The sequence below is a fragment of the Sus scrofa genome, chromosome 10 (assembly GCF_054392235.1).
Source record: "Sus scrofa isolate SSC_HxYL_T2T_F1_AM1 chromosome 10, Sscrofa_HxYL_maternal_Yorkshire_Landrace_v2.0, whole genome shotgun sequence".
Taxonomy (NCBI): Eukaryota; Metazoa; Chordata; class Mammalia; order Artiodactyla; family Suidae; genus Sus; species Sus scrofa.
The window spans coordinates 74,965,326-74,988,533 of record NC_139392.1 but is presented as its reverse complement, the minus strand read 5'-3'; the positions used below and the strand labels follow the sequence as shown (position 1 = coordinate 74,988,533).

At 46.7% G+C, this 23,208-nt stretch overlaps 1 long non-coding RNA gene across 4 annotated transcripts in view; it reads left to right on the top strand.

Moving 5' to 3' along the window:
- Positions 1 to 23,208, top strand: part of LOC110255692 (uncharacterized) — a 93,713-nt gene that overhangs the window by 62,449 nt on the left and 8,056 nt on the right. For all 4 annotated transcript variants that reach the window (XR_014817976.1, XR_014817974.1, XR_014817973.1 and 1 more), the window contains exon 3: positions 7,610 to 7,758. This is a non-coding gene — a long non-coding RNA (uncharacterized LOC110255692). The remainder of the gene's footprint in view (positions 1 to 7,609; positions 7,759 to 23,208) is intronic.

Here is a 23,208-nt window from a genome sequence, read left to right as displayed (position 1 = left end):
CCTGCTGCACCTGTCTGAAACCGGATTAGCAGTTATCAAGTTCATGGAGCAAAGTCAGGTGAGGGTGATACATAGCTCAGAAGCAGCTTTGGAATTCAGCACAGAGAATCTTAGGGATTGGACCTAACTGCAGGCTGACGTTTTTAGAGAAATACCACCAGGGTATACCTAGGAATCAAGGTCTTAGTGTTAGGAGAGGTGGTGGGGAGATAGCGGGGCTGCGTATGAAATTTCTATAGGTTCTATGAAGTTAGTACTATTATATCTCCAGGTGTCTTTATTAGCATGTAGATGTCCTTGGGACATGCTGGTCCCTCCTAATCTTTTGGGATACTCTCCATAATACTTATCTCCCCATCTAGTAGTTTATCAAAAAGAAAGTCTTTATTTCCATAATTAGAGATAAGGATGAAAATGTAAATTCTGTGCCATAGGTACCAAGCTTGACAAGACTTAGTTCCAACTGTGGTGTATGTAATGATTGGCTAATGGGGACCTGCTATATAGCACACGGAACTCTACCCACTCTTCTGTGATAACCTTTGTGGGGAAAGAATCTGAAAAAAGAATGGATGTGTATAACAGAATCACTGCTGTACATCAGAAATGATCATAACATTTAAGTCAACTGGAAAACTTTAAAATACCTTTTTTTTGTCTTTTTTGTATTTTTAGGGCTGCACCTGAGGCATATGGAGCTTCCCAGGCTAGGGGCAAATAGGAGCTGTAGATGCCTGCCTATGCCACAACCACAGCAACTCGGGATCCGAGCCGTGTCTGCAACTTAACACCACAGGTCACAGCAATGCTGGATCCTTAACCCACTGAGCAAGGCCAGGGATTGAACTAGCCAGGTTCATTACTACTGAGCCATGATGGGAACTCCTAAAATACTTTCAATAAAACTTTTTTTTCTTTTTATGGCCACATCTGCAGCATATGGAAGTTCCCAGGCCAGGGGTTGAAACAGAGCTGCAGCTGTGGCCTACACCACAGCCACAGCAACACCGGATCTGAGCTACATCTGCAGCTTGTGGCAACACTGGTTTCTTAACCCAGTGAATGAGGCCAGGGATCGAACCTGCATCCATATAGAGACAACATCAGGTTCTTAACCAGCTGAGCCACAAAGGGAACTCCTCAATAAAACTTAAAATAAAATGACCTGGTTCCAGCCCTCAAGGGACAGTGTAGTAAGAAGCCAGGCCCAGGGAATGTAAATGTGGAACGAGAAGACATGGGAGGCAGTGAACACAAGAATTTGGTCCCTAAAGTCAGTCCCACTTTGTGTCACAAAGCTATAATTTGCACACATTATACAGTTAAGATATGCATGCATTTTCAGGGTTGTTTTTGCAGGAATATTTTTCTTTGGGATATCCTTCATTGCATCCATTTCACAACTTAGCTTTTCATGAAAGGGCACCACTGTCTGATAGCCCAGGTCACTCAGAGAATTCCAGTGGGCTCTTCACGCCCACTTAGCACTTGCAGCCAAACTGTGGGGTGCTTTGATGTGGAATTTTTTTTTTCCCCCCCGCTTTTTAGGGCCACACCGGCAGCATATGCAAGTTCCCTGGCTAGGGGTCCAATCAGAGCTGTAGCTGCTGGCCAATGTGGGATCCGAGCCACATCTGTGACAGCTTGTGACAACACCGGATCTTTAACCCACTGAGTGAAGCCAGGGATCAAACCTGCATTCTCACAAATACTAGCAGGGTGTGTAACCCACTGAGTCACAATGGGAACTCTAACCCTAACCCTAACCCTAACCCTAACCCTAACCCTGAGCCACAACGTGATGTGGGATTTTAAAAGTCACGTGGATCAACTAAATAGTGAATTCATGTATCAGGTTAGTGAACTCTAATATTAGATGTTATGTCTGGGTATTGGTTACCCATTGCTGCTATAACAAATCACCTTAGTGGTTTAGAGCAACACAATTTATTATTTTACTGTTCTGGAGGTCAGAAGTCTCAGGGGAGTTTCAGAAGGCTGTAAATCAAGAGTTGGCAGGGCTGCGTTCCTTCTGGAAGCTCTAGAAAGAACCTGTCTTTTGTTTTTCTGGAGACTGCTCATATTTCTTAGCTGATCTTTAAAGTGCATTGCTCCAATCTCTGCTTCCATCCTTGAGTCTTGCTTTTTTTGACCTTTACTCTCTTGCCTCCTTCTTCTTTTTTTTTTTTTTGGTCTTTTTAGCTGTTTCTTGGGCCGCTCCCGCGGCATACGGAGGTTCCCAGGCTAGGGGTCGAATCGGAGCTGTAGCCACCTGCCTACGCCAGAGCCACAGCAACTCGGGATCTGAGCCGCACCTGCAACCTACACCACATCTCATGGCAACGCTAGATCGTTAACCCGCTGAGCAAGGGCAGGGACCGAACCCGAAACCTCATGGTTCCTAGTCGGATTCGTTAACCACTGCGCCACGACGGGAACTCCTCCTTCTTTATTTTTATTGTTGTAAAGTATGTATAACATAAAATTTGGCACTTAACCATTTTTCGAGTGTATGATTCAGTGGCATTAATTACATTTGTAATGTAGTGCAACCATTACCATTGTCTCCAAAACCTTTCCTCACCCAAACAGAAACTCTGTACCTATGAAACAATAAGCTCACATTCCTTCCTTCTGGCTGATGGTATCTTGAGTCTATTTCCTGTCTCTATGAATTTGCCTGTTCTACATATTTCATGTAAATGAAGTCATGCAGTATTTATCCTTTTTTGGTTTTGTCTTTGTTCTTATTTCTTTTTCTTTTTTTTGCTTTTTTTAGTGGTCGCACCCTGGCATATGGAAGTTCCCAGGCCAGAAGTCAAATCAGAGCTGTAGCTGCCAGCCTACACCACAGCCACAGCAACATGGGATCTGAGCTTATCTTTGACCTGCACCACAGCTCATGGCAACGCCAGATCCTTAACCCACTGAGAGAGACCAGGGATCGAACCCACATCCTCATGGATACTAGTTGGGTTCGCTATCGCTGAGCCACAAGGGGAACTCCTGTTTTTGCTTTTTTTCACTTAATATATGTTTTCACTGTTCATCCATGTAGTAGGATATTTTAGAACTTCATTCCTTTTATGACTGAATAATACTCCATTGAATGTATATATATCACATCTTGTTCAAATATTCATCACTCTGTGGGCACTTGGCTTACTTCCATTTTCTTTTTCTTCTGGATTTTGTGAATAATGCTGCAGTGAACACTGGAGTACAAGTATCAGTTCAAGTTCTTGTTTTCACTTTTGGTTGTATATCTAAAACTGGAATTGTGGGATTCTATGAAAATGCTATGTTTAGATTTTTGAGGAACTACCAAACTCTTCTCCATAGTAGCTGTATTGTTTTACATTCCCACCAGCAGTAGGGGTGGGTTCCAATTTCTCCACATCCTCACTAACATGTGTTATTATCTGTTTTTAGGATTATAATTAGCCTAGTGAGTGTGAACTGGTTTTTTCCTGTAGATTTTTTTTTTTTTTTTTTTTTTTTTGGTTTTATGGCCACACCTGTGGCATATGGAAGTTCCCTGGCCAGGAGTTGCAGCTGCCGGCCTATGCCACAACTACAGCAATGCTGGATCTGAGCCACATCTGTGGCCTATGCCACAGCTTGTGGCAACACAGGATCCTTAATCCACTGAGTGAGGCCAAGGATGGAACCCTCATCCTCACAGATACTGTGTTGTGCTCTTAACCCAATGGGAACTCTTCTTGTTGTAGTGGTAATTTCTTTAGTGACAATGATATTGAGCATGCTTTCACGTGTTCATTGGACATTCATGTATCTTCTTAGGAGAAATGTCTATTTAAATCCTTTGCCTTTTTTTTTTTTTTTTTTTTTGTCTGTTTTTTAGGGCTGCACCCACAGTGTGTGTGTGTGTGTGTATAAAGGTTCCCAGGCTAGGGGTTGAATTGGAGCTGTAGCTGCTGTAGCTGTAGCGCCACAGGCAAAGCAACGCCAGATCCAAGCTGCGTCTGTGACCTACACCACAGCTCATGGCAACGCCAGATCCTTAACCCACTGAGTGAGGCCAGGGATCAAATCTGCATCCTCATGGATACTAGTCAGATTCGTTTCCACTGAGCCACAACAGGAACTCCCCTTTGCCCATTTTTAATCGGGTTGTTTGTCTTTTTATTGTTGAGTTGTAGGAGTTCTTCATATATTCTGGATATCAATTCCTTATCAGACATACAATTTGCAGATACTTTCTCTCATCCTTGGGTTGTCTTTTCACTCTCTTGATAGTGTCTTTTTTTTTTTTTTTTTTTTTTTTTTCTTTTTGTATTTTTTAAGGCTGTACCTATAGCATATGAAAGTTCCCAGACTAGGAGTCAAATCAGAGCTGCTGCTGCCAGCCTACACCACAGTCACAGCAACGCCAGATCTGAGCCGCATCTGTGACCTGCACCACAGCTCATGGCAACGCCAGATCCTAAACCCACTGAACGGGGCCAGGGATTGAACCTTGATCCTTATGCATACTAGTTGGGTTCATTAGTGCTAAGCCATAATGGGAACTCCTTGATAGTGTCTTTTGATGCACAGAAGTGTTGCCTCCTTCTTATAAGGTTCCTTGTGTTTGCACCCAATAATCCAGAATCATCTCTCTATCTCAGGAGCCTTATTGAATCACATCTGCAAAGTCTGTCCCTTTTGCCACATAAAGTTATGTATTCACAGGTTCTGAAGTCAGGTGGACCTCTTTGGGGAGTCAGTATTCTCTCTCTCACCATCCATTTCATAATGTCTACAAGGTCAGAAACTGTGAGCGTATTTATGCCGAAAGGTGCAAGCAAGCGACTTTGACAGAAAGCAGCCTACCTCCTGTGCAGCTGTCATTTAGGGCTTCTGCCCTGAATTGTCCTTTCACTCTGTGCTCGGTGACTTAACTTCCCTGGGTTACTTAACTTCTGTGTTCATTCTTAAAGTGAGACCAGTTTTCCTTCCTCCTTTCCTCCTATGGGTCTTAAAGGGTGACCCCAGTTGGGGCTTTATTTTTTTTTTTATTTTTATTTTTTTAACTTTCTGCGTGAACCAGAAGTCCCAAACATAAAAGCCACTTTAGGGAACATCAAGAAAACAGAGGCCGGTGGCTACGGCTCCAATTCCACCCCTAGCCTGGGAACCTCCATATGCCACGGGAGCGGCCCAAGAAATAGCAAAACAAAACAAAAAAAAAAAATAAGAAAGAAAAGAGGAAACATTCTAAAAAAAAAAAAAAAAAGGAGTTCCCGTCATGGCACAGTGGTTAACGAATCCAACTAGGAACCATGAGGTTGCGGGTTCGGTCCCTGCCCTTGCTCAGTGGGTTAACGATCTGGTGTTGCCGTGAGCTGTGGTGTAGGTTGCAGACGCGGCTCAGATCCCGAGTTGCTGTGGCTCTGGCATAGGCTGGCAGCTACAGCTCCGATTAGATCCCTAGCCTGGGAAACTCCATATGCCGCGGGAGCGGCCCAAGAAATGGCAAAAAGACACACACACAAAAAAAAAAAAAGAAAAGAAAAGAAAACAGGAGCACAGTCCGTGCATAAAGACAAGCCAACAAATAAGGTTTATGTTTGGATCTGTATCCGAAAGACAAATAACAGACCTATAACGATTAATGAGACCGTGTCTCAGAAAACCTTTGAGATCTCTGGAGGCAAAGTGCTTTGTGAATGCAAGCTTTGCTACGCCCTTCCTCACCTTTTCCCTCTGCTAGCAGCTGCATCGCCTTTTTATTCCTCGTACCTATCACAGAACCCTGTAATTATTGGAAGTAGTAATTGTGCTTGGGTGGAGAGGGGGCAGAGGGCAAGGATACCTTGGTAAGAACATAGGACCAAATGCTGGCTGAGCATCATGGGAGGGCCTGACCCGCAAAGTCACAGGACATGAGAAGAGAGTTCTTTTTCCTCTGTTCCCAAAGGCTTCAAAATAGGTACATGTGTATTAGAGTAAGTTCACCAATAGGAGTCTAGCCTCAAGAAATGCTTACAAGTGCAGGCTAGCCTGTTGACCCACCATGTTTGGCAGCCTTATTTGTAATTGTGTTTGTAACATTTGTAACCAAAGTGTTGCTTCCAAAATATCAGAGATGGTTAGGTACATCCTGGTATGAAACACCTTGGAGTATTATGCAGCCATTCGGTAGGTGGATGAATAATTTTTAATGATAGGAGATGAGGCTGATCAAGTGTGACAAAAAAGAGCAAGATGGATTTCAAGATGAACTGTGTTCTCAACAGCATAATATTCTGATGGGTAGGAAAAAGAAAAATCACAAGAGGAATGCTCCAAATATCACCACTTGCTATTTCTCACCGCCTCCCCCCCCCCGGCCCCTGAACATTGTTGGGTTCCTAATCCTCTAAACAGCGGTGTCAACTCCTCTACTTGTTATTTCTGCTTGGTGGAATTCTGGGTGTGAGCTTGGTGACCCTGAGAGGCTGGGTCCTCTTGCTTACTGACTGGCTCTTCCTGCAGATAATGCTAACATGCTGGATTGGTTTTGATCATTCGTCTTGCTTTGTTTGAGACAGGACCACAGAACTGCAGTAGTAAGCACATGGAGGAGAAAACCCTGGCTAACAAGGGCTGAGATTTACCATGATGGGTGTTGTTTTTGAAAACCCACTTAAAAGGGGTGAGCATGGAAGTGAAGATGACAAAACAATCTAGTTTCTCTGCCTCCCTTGCCATAAATTTAGCTCTTTCCAATAAGTTAGAGGAACCTTTTTTGCTTGGCCTTGTGCTGGTGCTGTGTTCAGTAGAACCTCTTTAGTCATTTCCATGCTGTGTGGGGCTGAATTTGGTGTCCCCCGACCCTCTCCCTGCCTCCCCTGGGCATTCATATGTTGAAGCCCTAACCCCCAGAAACCTCAGGATGTGATTTGGAGATAGGGCCTTTCAAGAGGTAATTTAGGGAAGTTCCCGTCATGGCACAGTGGTTAATGAATCCAACTAGGAACCATGAGGTTGCGGGTTTGGTCCCTGCCTTTGCTCAGTGGGCTGATGATCCGGCGTTGCCGTGAGCTGTGGTGTAGGTTGCAGACGCGGCTCGGATCCCGCGTTGCTGTGGCTCTGGCATAGGCCGGTGGCTACAGCTCCAATTGGACCCCTAGCCTGGAAACCTCCATATGCCTCGGGAGCGGCCCGAAGAAATAGCAAAAAAGACAAAAAAAAAAAAAAAAAAAAAAAAAAAAGAGGTAATTTAGGTAAAAATTGGGAGGTATAGATGGGCCCCTATCCAGTACAATGTATCCTTTAGAAGAAGAGGTTAGGACACAGACACCTGTAGATAAAATGTTTGTGTCCCCCCAGAAGTCATGTTGAAACCTACCCCCCAGTGTAGGCTGGACCTTTGGCAGGGATGTAGGTCATGAGGGTGGAGCCCTCACGAATGGGATTAGTGCCCTTCTAGAAGAAGCCTCAGAGAGCTCCCTCACCCCTTCCTTGCGTGAAGACACAGCGAGAAGACAGCCATCTATGAACCAGAAATCAGGCCCTCACCCGACACTAAATCTGTCCTCATCTTGGACCTCCAGCTTCCAGAACTGGGAGCCATACATTTCTGCTATTTATAAGCCACTGAGCATATGGTATTTTGTTATAGCTGCCCAGATGGACTAAGAAAGACACATACAGACAGAAGCCCATGTGAGGACACAGTGAGAAGGCAGCCATCTACCAACCAAGGAGAGAGGCCTCAGCAGAAACCAGCCCTGCCCACACCTTGAACTTGGACGTCCAGCCTCCAGAACTGTGAGACAATATGTTTCTTTTGTTTAAGCCCCTCAGGCTGTGGTATACTGTTATAGCTGCTATGCACACACGTACATATTTAAATGTGTGTATGTCCATTTGGGCGGATCCCAAGCATCTCAAGACAGCAGTAGCTATGGAGCGATTAGAGTTAGGAAGATGAGTGTCTGCTGGGGTGGTGGGTGGAGATAAGCAAGTGCTTAAAGCTTGTGCTTAGCAACAAATGAGAGAGGTGCTGATTTTTTTTTTCTTTTTAATTAGATCTTAGCTCAGGAGTTCCCATCACGGCTTAGTAGAAACGAATCCATCTAGCATCCATGAGGACGCAGTTTCAATCCCTGGCTCAGTGGGTTGAGGATCCGGCATTCCCAGAGCTGTGCTGTAGGTCGCAGACGTGGCTTGGGTCTGACATTGCTGTGTCTGTGGCTGGGGCCCGTAGCTACAACTCTGATTCAACCCCTAGCCTGGGAACCTCCATATGCCGTGAGTGGGCCTTAAAAAGAAGAACAAAAAAAAAAAAAAGAACTTTGTTCAGTTCTCCTGGAAGGTGGGACCAGAGAAAGGCTCCCTGTTTCAGTCCCTTTCTGTCTGTGTGACTGTAACAAGGGCAGGGCTCCCTGATCAGGAGGGGTCTTGGCCCTGCCCACCCAGAAGATCTGACCCAGCTGAGGTCAGGTCCTTCCTACCACAAAGAAGGGCCTGGGAGTCAAGGAATCCTTTAGAGGATGGTGATGGGTCAAGTTCATTTCCACCTGGCGGGGTCCACATCTACCTTGCAGGTTTGGGAGGTAGAGGGCTGCCTGCTCAACCCCATGGGGCCTGGGCCTCCTATGCTCTGGAGGAGTTATTCAGTCTGAGGCTTCTGCCTTATAAAAATATAAGGCCACTCGCCCTCTTCCATCTGCCCAGGACTTGAGCCAGGAAGGCATTTTGCATCCTTGTCATCTGGCCCTTTCCCGCTTTGCGTCCATTTCCGTGACCCAGGCCTGCTCAGAGCCAGCACTGGCCCATGGAAATTCCTGGCAGTTTGGGATGTATCTCTGAGTGAGGGATTTTTTTTTTTTTTTTTGTATTTTTAGGGCCCCCACCCAAGGCATTTGGAAGTTCCCAGGCCAGAGGTCAAATCGGAGCTGCAGCAACGCTGGATCTGAGCCACGTCTGCAACCTACACCACAGCTCACAGCAACGCTGGATCCTTAACCCACTGAGTGAGGCCAGGGATCGAACCCAAGTCCTCATGGATACTTGTCAGGTTCGTTACTGCTGAGCCACAATGGGAACTCCCTGAGTGAGGGAATTCTGATCTCTAGACTGAATCCACATGGATGGTTTATACCTGCCCTCTGCCCACCAGCCCTAACTTTGCTTCATCAATAAGAACTTCTGCATAACATGGTCCTACCACCATGTTTGTTCCCAGGTGCAGGCCTTGCATTTCCACAACTTTGGCGCTGCTCCCATCTGAGAGGTTTAATTGAAAACATCACAGAGCAACTTAAAAATAGCCCAGGAACTGCCTCTCTCCCACGCCAAGGAATTGCACCTCTCCCCCCGCAGCCCACCTGTCCTGGATGGGGGCCCAGCCCTCTGGCCTCCTGGGCTGGCTTAGTCCAGGCTGAGTCCTCCTAAGGACCAGGAAAGGGGCTGTGGGGGAGCCTGGCCTTTCCACGCAGTGGGAGACCTGCTGGTATGTGTTTCCTGGCAGTGTCTCTGGACGCAGAGCTCTTTTCTCAGAGATGATACAGTGATCGTAACTGGGTGACTTTTCCTCCGTCTCTGGTGCCAGACTCTGTGCTGGGAAGTGATGTTAGAATGTGGTGAAAGGCCAGGACCTAGCTGCTTGTGGGCTGTAAAGTCAGCCTTTAACTTTTAAAATTAGTGTTTTCTTGTGGAACGTGTATTCGAATAGCACATCATAAAATCTCTTTTGGCAGGTGGTACAGTATGTTTAAAAAAAAAAAAAAAGGGGGGAGTTCCCATTGTGGCTCAGCGGTAACAAACTTGATTAGTATCCATGAGGACACAGGTTTGATCCCTGGCTCGCTCAGTGGGTTAAGGATCCGGCATTGCCATGAGCTGTGGTGTAAGTCACAGATGCAGCTCGGATCCCGAGTTGCTGTGGCTATGGTATAGGCTGGCAACTGCAGCTCCATTTTGACCCCCAGCCTGGGAACCTCCATTTGCCGCATGTGCCACCCTAAAAAGACCAAAAAAAAAGCTTGGGCCCTGGAATCAGAACACCTGAGTCTCATTCCTGGCCAGCCACTTAGATGCTGTGTGAGCTTGGGCCTGTTCCTTAACATCTCTGGTCACTGGTTTTCTTGTTTGTAAAATGGGGTTGATGATGTCATATCTCCCTTAAAGATTGTTATGAGGGGCTGTATACGTTTTAAATAAGACAAGCATTTAGAAGAGTGGTGGGCATAGAGGAAGCATTCAATAAATAAGTTCTTTTTTTATTGACATAAAGGTGACCATTTTGGCCATTTCTAAGGGCAATTTCAGGGGCACCAAGTGCATTCACACTGTTGTGCAACCATCACTACCATCCACCTCCAGAACTTCTTCTTTTTGCAGAACTGAAACTCTGTACCCATTAAGCAATAACTCCCCATCTTCCTCTGCTCCCAGCCCCTGTTCCATGAACTTGACTGTTCTAGGTTCCTCATATGAGTGGAATCACACAGTACTGCCCGTTAGTGACTGGCTTCTTGCACTGAGCGTAATGACCTCAAGGTTCGTCCCTATTAGCCTGGGTCAGGATTTCCTTCCTTTTTTTTTTTTTCTCTTGGCTGCACCTGTTGCACATGGAAGTTCTCGGGCCAGGGATTGAACCCTGGCACAGCAGCAACCCAAGTTGGATCCTTGACCTCCTGTGCTACAAGGGAACTCCAAGATTGCCTTCCTTTTTAAGATTGAAGAATATCACACGAGGGGAGTTCCTGTCACGGCTCAGTGGTTAACAAACCTGACTAGTACCCATGAGGACGTGGGTTCGATCCCTGGCCTCGCTCAGTGGGTTGAGGACACAGCATTGCTATGAGCTGTGGTGTAGGTCACAGACGTGGCTAGGATCCTACATTGCTGTGGCTGTGGTGCAGCCTTAAAAAAAAAAAAGAATATCACACTGGGGAGTTCCCACTGTGGTACAGTGGGTTAAGAACCTGACTGCAGTGGTTTGGGTTGCTGCAGAGGCACGGGTTCAATCTGTGGCCCAGAACACTTGGTTGAAAGGATCTGGCATTGCTGCAGCTGTGGCATGGCTCACAGGTGTGGCTCGGATTCCATCCCTGGCCCAGAAACTTTCAAATGCCATGGGTGTGGCCATAAAATTAAAAAAAAAAAGAATATCCCATTGCATGTTTACACCAATTTCTTTGTCTGCACATGAGCACACAAAATGTTTCCACATTTCAGCTATTGTGAATAACACTGCTCTGAACATGGGCGTACACGTATCTGTTCAAGTCGGCTTTCACTTCTTTTGGGTACATACCCAGAAGTGGAATCGCTGGACGTGATAATTCCATGTTTAATTTTTTTTAGGACCCGTCCTCCTTTGTTTTCACAACAGCTGCATCACCACTCTCCTGGTTTTAAGCTCTGTCTACAGGCTGATGAATTCCAGCTTTATACCTACACCTTCATCCTTTCCTGAGCTGTGGGTAGACAGATGTTCATAACTGCTTACTTGACCTTGTCAATGAGATGTCTCACAGGCATCTTGAGATTAAACTTGACCGAAACTGCACCTCTCACCCCATCCTACTCTTCCCCATGTTGGCCACTGGTACTACCGAAGCATCCTGTTGCTCCAGATAGAAATCTTCAAGCAGGACCAGCTCCAGAATCTGCCCGTCCTGGTGCAAAGTGAACCCGGGGGGCCCCAGGCAGGAACAGGGAAGCCAGTTCCCCCTTCCCAGGGGTCTGTACCCCAACCTGCAGTGGACAGGCCGCTCCGTTGGGGGATTGTGCCTGGATCCAGCGTGGCCAAGAGCCTCCACAGAGGTCCCTGCCAGCCTGGGGTGGGGTCTCTGTTGGCTTTGCTCACACAGCTGTGAAGCTGGCCTCGAAGCCTTTGGTGACTCCTTGGTTACTCATTTTTCCCTCACTCTGGATGTTCTGCTCTAAAATCCGCCTCAACCCTTGACGTCTCTCACACTCCAGCCATTGCGAACATCCAAGGCTACAGTGAGCGAGACACGCAAACGGAATTGCGTACGGTGGGAGGTTAACGAATTTGTTTAGTGCATAGTCTAGATGGCTAGATGGCCTACAGTGGGGAGGGCTGGGGGGGTGCTGATGTGGTTTGAGAAACTGGAGCAGTTTTCTCAAAATGTGAATTAAATGAACTTTATTTTTTACAATAGTTTTAGATTTACAGAGAGATTGTGAATATAGTATGGAGCATTCCCCATCGATTCCGAACTTGGTCTCTCTCTTATTATGAACGTTACCTGCGACATCTGTCACAAGTAATGAGCCACTGTTGATACTTTTTTTGTTTGTTTGTTTTGATTTTTAGGACCACACCCATGGCATACGGAGGTTTCCAGGCTAGGGGTTCAATTGGAGCAGCAGCTGCCAGCCTGCACCACAGCCACAGCAACGCCAGATCCAAGCAGTGTCTGCAACCTACACCCTACACCACAGCTCATGGCAGTGCTGGATCCTTAACCCACTGGGCAAGGCCAGGGATGGAACCCGATTTCTCATAGATACTTAGTCCGGCTCTTAACCTGCTGGGTCACAACGGGAACTCCAAAGATCAATACATTATTCTTAATGAAGGTCTGTACTTTTTTCAGAGTTCCTTAGTTTGTACCTAATATTCTTTTTCTGTTCCAGGGTCCCCCATGTAATCCTCATGTCTCATTAGGCTCCTCTCAGCTATGACAGTTTTTTGGTTCTTTATTGGTTTTGATGACCTTGTCAGGTTTGGGGACGACTAGTTAGAGATATTGTAGGATATGCCTCTGTTGGAACTTTCTCATGATTAGATTGGAGTTACGGTTGCTGGGAGGAAGACCACAGACATAAAGGCCGTTTTCATCATATATCAAGGGTATGGCCTGTCCACGTTACTTATCATGGTTGGTGTTGACCTTGACCACCTGGCGACATAGTTTTCGCCAGGTTTCTCCCATGGGAAGCTTTCCCTCCTCTTTTCCATATTTATGGGGGGGAGGGTTGGCTTGCTTTACCTCCTTGATGATGTGTTTTGTTTTTAGTAGTTTTTTTTTTTTTTTTTTTTTTTTGCCACACCTGCAGCATATGGTTCCTGGGCCAGGGGTTGAATCCAAGCTGCAGGCCTACGCCACAGCCACAGCAACACCAGACTGAGCTGCATCTGTGACCTACGCTATGGCTCATAGGATCCTTAATCCACTGAATGAGGCCAGGGATCAAATCCACCTCATGGAGACAACATAGGGTCCTTAACCCACTGAGCCACAATGGGAACTCCTTAATAGTTTTTTTGAGGTACAATCTACGTATCACCAAATTCACCCATTTTAAGTGAACAGTGCAATGAGTTTTAGTGAATGGATACAGTTGTACCAAGGGAAATGGTCTTTGAGCTGACAGCCAAAGGATAAGGAGGGTTTGAGGAGGCAAAGGCAGAGAAGGACTATTCTAAGCAGAGGTAACAGCATGTGCCAAGCCCTCAGGGGAGCATGGCACCTTCAAGGAACCTGCGTGAGTCCTGAATCACCTAGAAAAAGGCAGACTGTGTCTCTCTCCTTCACCAACTATGCTTCATAAATATTTTTCTCAGAACATTTAAAAGTCCACAGCATTTTGGAGTTCCCTGGTGGTGCATTGGGTTAAGGGCCTGGTATTGTAACTGCTGTGGCTTGGGTCAAAGCTGTGGTGAGTTCGAACCCTGGCCGCAGAACTTCTGCATGCCACGGGTGTGGCCAAAAAAAGAGTGCCCAGTCTTTCACTGCCTAAATGTGTAAATTCAAGTTCTCCGAAACACATGTCTGTCTAAAACAACTCAGCCCCTGTTGGTTTATCCAAGATTTTACTGTAACAGTAAGTAAATAATAGGATAGTAAAATTCAGAATGGTCCCTCAGGGGGGAATAAAATTGTTAATAAAATCTCCTCCTTTTTCAGATCTGGTTTAAATGAGAATGTAAAATAACACATACAATTTCCTCTCTAATTTCTCTCCCTATGGAACAAACTCACACAGCAAAGTGAGAAGAAGGGAAAGGAACTATACTCAGAAATATATCCATATAAATGGCGTTCCTGTCGTGGCTCAGTGGTTAATGAATCTGACTAGGAACCACAAGGTTGTGGGTTTGATCCCTGGCCTTGCTCAGTGGGTTAAAGATCTGGCGTTGCCATGAGCTGTGGTATAGGTCACAGATGTGGCTTGGATCCCGTGTTGCTGTGGCTGTGGTGTAGGCTGGTGGCTACAGCTCCGATTAGACCCTTAGCCTGGGAACCTCCATATACTATGGGAGCGGCTCTAGGAAGGCAAAAAAAAAGACACACACACACACATATATCCATATACAAACTTAGGAAATAACCCAGTTAGCAAAAACACCGAAAGGCTAGTTCAGTGGGAAGCATGCAAGAGACTGTCAGGACCTCTGTGGAACATTGGAAATCCCTGCCATGTCTGAGCTCCATATTAGTCAGGATAGGTGGGGTCATGTTGCAGTAACAAAGAAACCCCATCTTCTCAGTGCCTTAATAGAACAGGTCGTCATCTGATGTAGGTCAAGGACTGTCTCTGACGGCTCTCCTCCAGTAATTGACTCAGGGATCTAGGCTGCAGCCAGCTTGCAATGGTGTCATCTTAATCACACAGCCTCAAAAGTTTGCACGGAAGAGGGCCAGTGTGGATGATGATGTAGGGGGTTTTGTGGCCAGGTCTGGAGCTGGTATACATCGCTTCTGCCCACAGCCTTTTGGTCAGACCCAGTGACATAAGCCCAACTAAGTGCAAGGGAGGCTGGGAAATGATGTCTTCTGGTTATGCAAGAAGAACATAAAAATGGGGTTTGGTGAACGGAGAGTATTGATTGTCTTTGCCACAAGCTCTTTTCTTATTTGGTACTTTTCAGTTATAAAATAATACGTGCTTTTTGTAGTGGGAGAAACAGGTGTATAAGGGAAACCAGTCGTCTCCCTCCTTCCAGTCTCTCCTCAGGTTTCCTTCCCTGCTTATCCTGCCCACCTCTGTTCTTGTCTGTGTGTCTGTGGGATTTAGGGGAAATGAACTCTGGAAGACACTTCTGAACTGGAGGTTTTCATGGTGATGCTTCCAGAGTTGCTGAGAAACATCTGAAGGGAACGTTCATCCGAGAGATGCCTTATGTTGGCGGAGTACAGATAGAATTTTGCTGGGATTTAAAATCTAGTGCTTTGGGAGTTCCCATTGTGGCTCAGGGGGCTAAGAACCTGACGTTGTCTATCTGAGGATGCGCGTTTGGTCCCTGGCCTCACTCAGGGGGTTAAGGATCCAGCATTGCCACAAGCTGTGTCATAGATCACAGATGTGGCCTGGATCTGGCGTTGCTGTGGCTGTGGTGTAGGCCGGCAGCTGCAGCTCTGATTCGACCCCTAGCCCTGAAACTTCCATACGCCGTGGGCATGGCCCTTTTAAAAAGAAAAAAAGAAAAATCTAGTGCTTTGTTTATTGTTTTCTTGGCTCACTGCAGGCCTCTGGCATTCACCTCTGCCTCTGGGAAGCCTTTCTGGGCTCACTTGTCACTGTCAGAGGCTCTGCTTTTGAATGGTAGACCCAGCTGGAGCTCTGGCCTCAGAAAACTGGGTTCAGATCCTAGTTTTGCCTCCTTCAGTCTCTTTGACGTTGGACAAGTAGTAAACCCTTCCAAGCCTTATGGAAGCACAATGACCTCATATTTGTTTTTGTTTTGTTTTGTTTTGGTCTTTGCAGGGCCTCACCCACAGCATATGGAAGTTCCCAGGCTAGGGGTCTAATTGTGGTGTAGCCAGCCTACACCACAGCCACAGCAATGCCAGATCTGAGCTGCATCTGCAACCTACACTACAGCTCACGGCAATGCTGGATCCTTAACCCACTGAGCAAGGCCAGGGATCGAACCCGCAACCTCATGGATACTAGTCAGATTCGTTTTTGTTGTGTCACGACAGAAACTCCTCATATATATATTTTTTTAATTTTGTTGCTGTACAGTTGACTTACAATGTTGTCTTAATTTCTGCTGTACAGCAAAGTGATGCTGCTGTACATACACACAGCCTTTTCCTTTACGGCTTTTCACAGGATATGGCATATAGTTCCCTGTGCAAGTGCAGTGGGACCCTGTCATTTAGCCATGCTGTATCTGCTAATCGCAAACTCCCAATCCTTCCCTCCCTGACTGTATCACGTTAGTGGGCTGAAGTGATTTGAAGCACTCATTTCGGAAGGAAGATGTAGCGGGAAGTGAGGATGGGGAGGTGTGGAGATTATTAGAAACACGTTGAGTCTGATCAGGCCTTTCAGCTCCCAATTTTCCTCTTCATTAGTTATGCATAGCTCCCATCATCAGGGGCAGGGTTCTGCTGTGACAGACCTTTTTTTGTTAATGACCTAGTGGGATGAAAGGTGTCCCCAGAGGATGGAATTGGGTCTGCCCAGGACGTTTAAGTTTGTTTTGCAGTTTAATGCAACAGTGGTCTACAAGCAGAGGCGCTGGCTCCAATTAGGGGCCAGCAGCACATGTTGCCAGTATTGAGAGGGTGGTGGGAAGAAATACTGATAACTGAAGAATATTCAAAAATAAATAAATAAAAAGAGGTCTTGTCAAAGAATTCAGCCAGCTGAGGACAAAGGACAGCGTCCAAACATGAAAACTTGGGGATTTACAGGCATACGTCGGAGCAGGCGTGAGTTTGGTTCCCGACCACTGCAATAAAGTGAATATCACAATACACTGAGTTGCACAAATTTCAGCTTCCCAGTGCCTGTAGCAGTTATCATGAAGCTCCCTGGTGGCCTAATGGTTAAGGATCTGGCATTGTCAGGGCTGTAGCTCAGGTTTGATGCCTGGCTGCGGAACTTCTGCCTGCCATGGTCATGGCCAAAAAAAAAAAAAAAAAAAAAAGGTATGTTTATACTATACTGCAGTTTATTAAGTATGTAATGGCGTACAGCTACAGCAGAAATTATCACAGCATTGTAAATCAACTACACTTCAATAAAACTTTAAAAATGAAGCAAAAATTGGGCAATAGCCTACGTCTTAAAAAATACACAGATTTTAAGGAAAAAAATACTTTCTTGCTAAAATTGCTAGCCATTATTTGAGCCTTAAGTAAGTTGTAGTGGTAACATTAGATCACAGACTATTGTATTGTAATACACACAGTAATAATCACAAAGCTTGAAATATTGCAAGAATCACCAAAATGTGACACAGAGAGACGAAGTGAGCCAATGCTGTTGGGAAAATGGTCCCCACAGACTTAATCAAGGCTGCTACAAACCTTCAATTTGTGAAAAATGCAGTATCTTTGAAGCACAATACATTCAAGCACAATAAAATGAGGCCTGCCTATACCCAGATACCTAAAAGAAAAAAAAATCGAAGAAGAGTTCATCAGTAAGTATTCAGTCATTAAAACCAGAAATCACTTTAGGTATTTTCAAACAGAGAAGGATTTAATACAGGAATTCTGGTGGGGGGAGGGCTGGGAGAGCAAAAAGGCAGAGAGTGGTGTTACCCGGAGATCACAAATACAGAGAGCCGGGCGAATGTTCCAAGCGGTTAAATGCTGGATGTTAAAGCTCTTTATCACCGGCTGTTCTAAGAACAGTAGTTTTTCTGGTCTTTGTGCCACCCGTTAAGTATGAGTGAGGTTATATTCCCAAGGCTTAATTTTGTGACCTGTACAAACGGGTTCAAGACCACACAGTGTTCTTGGAGTAACAGGTGGACTATGAGAGTGGATCTGTGGTGTCTTCACTTTGATGAGCAGACCATTCATACAGCTGCTCCCTTGGTTTTGCTTTCTCCTTCTTCTTTTTCTTCTTCCTCCTCCTCTTCTTCTCCTTCCTCTCTTTCTTCTTTTTAAGTCATACCTCCAGCATGCGTAAGTTCCTGGGCTAGGGGTCACATCAGAGCTGCAGCTGCTGGCCTATACCACAGCCACAGCCATGCAGGATCCGAATCCTCACTGACACTGTGTCAGGTTCTCAACCCACTGAGCCACAATGGGAACTCCTGGCATTGGGCTGTTCTAAGCAAATGACCCAGTAGGGTTCTCCCCGACCCCATCCCCTCTGTCCCCACATGTTGCCCCCTCCTTCATCCTCTGCCACTGAGAGAAGCTCTTTCAGCAGGGAGAGTCTTACTACAATGGTCTCCCAGCAGGTCCTCCTAACCCTGGCCTGCCCAAGGAAGGTGACATTCTGGGGAGCTTCTTAAGGACTGTGATCGAAAGGCTGCGGTTACCTTGCTTGCGTGTGATCACCGAGAATGCCTAGATTTAAGGGTTCAACCAGGCCAATCAAAGGGACATAATTTCTCCCATGCACCGTGATTGACAGTTTGCAAAGCATTTACATTTTAACACACATTATTAATTTGATCCTCATGTTCAGTATTTTTTCCAGATAACAAAATAGAAACTCAGGGATTAAGGAATTTATGCCTGGTGATATAATAGAAAGCTGGGCTAGGAATCAAGCCCAGATCTTCAGACTCTGACTTCTAGACCTTCCTTCTATTCCAGACTAAAGACTGGCAGTTTTTAATCTACCTCCACTCTTAAATGGTCCTGGGATGTTGCCTCTCCAGGAGCTTTTCTGTAACCAACACTTCTCTCTGAAGATGTGAGCATCTCTTGGTCCCCTGCGCTCGGCTCTGTCAGCAAAGGGCTGTTGGTTGGAGCTGTTCTTGAAAGACGGTGGCCTTGGTCAGAGGTGCAGAGGTAGGTCTTGTAGGTGGCTTGCCCAGGTCACTCTACCACTGGCCTCTGATTCTCAACATACACACCCACAGAGCTGTCTTCTTGGTACAGTACAGACTTTCCAGAAATTAGCCATGTGCCTGTAGGCTTACTGTGATTGGGAATGCTGTCCCCACTAGAATGGCTGACAATATGCTGGGGGACTTTCTCATGGCTTTTTGAACAAGGAGGCTGGGCACCCTCAAAGTCTTGTGTGTTCCTACCTCTGCAGTATGGTTTATGCCGCAGTGTTAGGTGCCTTGGAATGTTTTTCACTTCTCACTTTCAAGTAGAAAGATTAGTGTTATGGAAATGCCTGATTTATCCCAGTCCACAGGATTTAAAGGTTTTCCTCAGTGTCTTGAAGTTTTGCACAAAATTCTCTATGAATTTTATCCCTGAAACATGTTAATGCTGGAAGCCATAGTCAGCTCCTAATACAGGTGCAAAACATTGAATGTATTGTATCATTAGCTGCCCGGTAACCCTGACTTCCCAGCTCCTCTCATAGACCACTGCTGATCCCAAGGGGCACTGGTGGCACAACGTGAGGTGGCACTCCAGGCCTTTGCATGAACCAGAGCAACTTCTCTGCTCAAGTCAGCTTATTAGAGACCTCATGGACTCAGGCTGTGTCATCCCAACATCGTCTTTATGAGTCTATTTGTCCATATCTGTCCTTGGCTGCTTTTTTCTGACTCCTTGCTTGCTTGCTTGTTTCCTTGCTTTGGAAGGCTATCCACGATGTATACACAATATTTTAGGAAGGGAGTTGCTTTTTTAAAAAATACCACTACAAATTGCAAAGAGTGGCCAGCCTGATGACTTGCGTATAAATGACTGAAGAGGGAGTTCCTGTCGTGGTGCAGTGGAGATGAATCCCACTAGGAACCATGAGGTTGCGGGTTTGATCCCTGGTCTCACTCAGTGGGTTAAGGATCTGGCGTTGCTGTGAGCTGTGGTGTAGGTTGCAGACGCGGCTTGGATCTGGCTTGGCAGTGCCTATGGCGTAGGCGGGCAGCTGTAGCTCCTGATGGACCCCCTAGCCTGGGAACCTCCATATGCCCTGGGTGTGGCCCTAAAAGGACAAAAAGACAGAAAAAAAATGACTGAGGAATTCTTGGTGAAATATCAGTCTGACTTCGTGATCAAGTGATATAATATAGGAAGTGTATAAAAGGGAAGAATTGTCTGACACGGATCTGTTGGAGAGGTACTTTAGAGGCTCCTTGGCCTGCATATTTAAATTCCTTAGAGTATGGCTTTTTCCTCCTTTTGGCTGCATAGCAAACTGTTTTAATCCACGGTTGTGCCTTATTGTTCCATTAAAATTATATTCTTTGATCCATCAATAAATACTCGTGGCTAAAACAAACAAACAAGGGAAATATAAGGGGGAAATGAATAGAAGGTAAGGGTTTGGTTTTTTTTAAAGTATGGTTGACTTACAATGTTGCGCCATTTTCTTTTTTCTTTTTTTTTTTTTTTTTTTTGTTGTTGTTGTTGTTGTTGTTTTTTTGGCTGGGCCCTTGGCATGAGAAACTTCCTGGGCCAGGGATCAAACCTGCGCCACAGCAGTGACAACGCTGGACCTTTAACCACTAGGCCACCAGAGAACTCCAGGGTTATTTTCATGAGGTCTCTTTGTGCAAAGTCATCTGAGTGACGACCCTGTCTTGCTGGTAAGAATCTCCTCTGTCTAGTACTGGGGAGCCTTCACAAAGGGAATTTTTGGGCCATGTTTTTAGGCAGAAAAGGGGAGGAAAGTGAGCTCTTTCTGCATCTTGTTGATTCTCACTTGCCTTCAGTTCAAAATACTCCTTATGGGAGTTCCCGTCATGTCTCAGTGGTTAACGAATCTGACTAGGAACCATGAGGTTGCGGGTTCAATCCCTGGCCTCTCTCAGTGCGTTAAGGATCTGGCATTGCTGTGAGCTGTGGTGTAGGTTGCAGACATGGCTCAGATTCTGTGTTGCTGTGGCTCTGGCATAGGCTGGCAGCTACCGCTCCGATTAGACCCCTGGCCTGGGAATCTCCATATGTCGCGGGAGCGGCCCTAGAAAAGGCAAAAAAAAAAAATATATATATATATATGTATATATACATATATATATATATATTCCTTATGGCCAATTGACCTAGTGGGGGGTGGCACACTCTGGTCCCTTCATCTTGGTCTTTAGAAGACCAGGCAGCAAGATGGTCTTAGTGAGTTTGTCACCTCCAGTGTTACCTGGCTCAGTGCTGTCCTTTCTCACCTCTAAGGTGTGTCTTGTGTCCTGGGGACATCCCGTGCAGCCAGCCCAGGGACAGCCCATAAGGTGGCTTGAGTTCCCAAGCACAGCCCCTTGCAGTCCCCGTGCCCAGCTGGTGAGATGGTGGGCCCAGTACAGGGAAGCCCTCAGAGGCCTATTTCGGATCTGTGGTCAGCCTGGTGAGGAAGGAACCCCATCAGAAGCTTCATCAAGGAGTTCCCTTTGTGGCTCAGGGGTTAACGAACCTGACAAGGATCCGTGAGGATGCGGATTCGATCCCTGGCTTTGCTCAGTGGGTTAAGGATCCACCACTGCTGTGAGCTGTGGTGTAGGTTGCAGATGCGGCTTGGATCCTGAGTTGCTGTGGCTGTGGTGTAGGCTGGCGGCTGCAGCTCTGATTCAACCCCTAGCCTGGGAACATCCATGTGCCACGGGTGTGGCCCTAAAAAAAAAAGCAAAAAGAAAGAAAAAAGGTTCACCAAGAGGAGTTCCCATTGTGGCTCAGTGGGTTAAGAACCTGACTGGTATCCAGGAGGATGTAGGTTCCATCTCTGGCCTCACTCAGTGGGTTAAGGATTCGACGTTGCCCTGAGCTTTCATGTAGGTCACAGACGTGGCTCGGATCTGGTGTTGCTGTGGCTGTGGTGTAGGCGGGCAGCTGTGGCTCTGATTGAACCCCTAGCCTGGGAACCTCCGTATGCAGGTTGGGCAGTTAAAAAAAAAAAAAAAAAAAAAAAACTTCTCTGAGAGGTGTGACCTGCCAAACCGGTTTGTAAACCAGTTCCAGTCACTTTAGGGCGACTGTTATGTGTTTGGATGAACACAAACCTGGATTCTCAAACCTTTCTCTCGGTGTATTTTCTTTTAACTTTAGACGGGCTTTCGCTCTTCTTCCCTTTTTATCTTCCCCGCAGCCGGCTCTTTGAGTGGCTCCAGCCCAGCCTATTTATCTTGCGAGCTGCAGAAGGCCCGCGCTCCCCCTGTGATTACATCTTTCCTGGGTAATGGGGTTTTGACTGGCCTTTTTATAATGCTAGGCCACAATGGGACAGGAATATTCTCCCCTTATTTTTATCTGGTGCTTTTATTTCCTGAGCTGTTTTGTTAAGCGGGCCTGCTTCTGATTTTGCTCCTGGTCAGGAACAGGGGCCCGGGATTTGGGGGAAGATTAGATGCCCTGGTGCGTGGATGGGTCTTTACAAGAACGAAGCAGGAGTGGATCACATGCTGGAGCTCAGGGCCAATGCAGCCCTGTCTCCCAAGAGGCCAATCAATTTCAATTAAGAAGATTAAAAGCCCCGAGCGCAGAGAGGGCTGGTCACGGGTTTCTGAAAGCCTCGCTTCTCCCGCAGCCTGAAAGCAGGCTGTGGGCCCAGAAGCGCAGGACAGTGTCCTCTGGGCCAATGTCAAGACAGCAGTGAGGGGTCAGAAGCAAAAGGAGAAGCTGGCCGAAGTGGCTGGTGACTCTTCAGAGGATACTACTGGCATTTGGGGTAGGACTGACCTGTCAGCGTCCTCAGCCCCAGTAAGTATCCAGTCCCAAGCCACTGGGCTGTCCTGACCCAACCGATGCCCTCCCCACTTCAGGGTGGGCTCACCCTGGGCACCCCCAGCAGCTGCCCCTGTTCTGCCTCCTGTGGCTGCCAGCTGAGGCACTGGTTCTCAGGTCTCGGACCCTCCTCCTCCACCAAGCGTCCCTCAGGCTCTGTCTGCCACACCCCTCACTGGATCCAGGGTCCTGCCTTTCCTCACTGCCTGGGCATCCCAGAGGCCACACCCCCTAGAGCCGGAGGTCCCGTGGAGGAGGGGGGGCTTTGGTATCACAGGGACCTGGGGCTGAGCCCTCTTCCTCCTCTTACTTGTTCTGTGGTGGCCCTGAGTCAGCAGATGACCAGCCTGTGCTTGTTAGAGACCAGTGGAGGAGTTCCCATTGTGGCTCAGTGCGTTAAGAACCTGACTAGTACCCCTGAGGTTTCAGGTTCAATCCTTGGCCTCACTCAGTGGGTTAAGGATCCAGCGTTGCCACCAGCTGCGCCACAGGTTGCAAATGCAAATTGGATCCCCTCTGGCTGTGGCGTAGGCCGGCAGCTGCAGCTCCGAATTGACCCCTAGCCTGGGAACTTCCATAGGCCCTGGGTGCGGCCCTAAATATTAAAAAAAAAAAAAAAAAACACCTTGCTACGGGACCACGCCCTGAAGGAAGAGGAGACAGACTCCATGGTATCTGAGATTACCAGCAGCTGAGGTGTCTG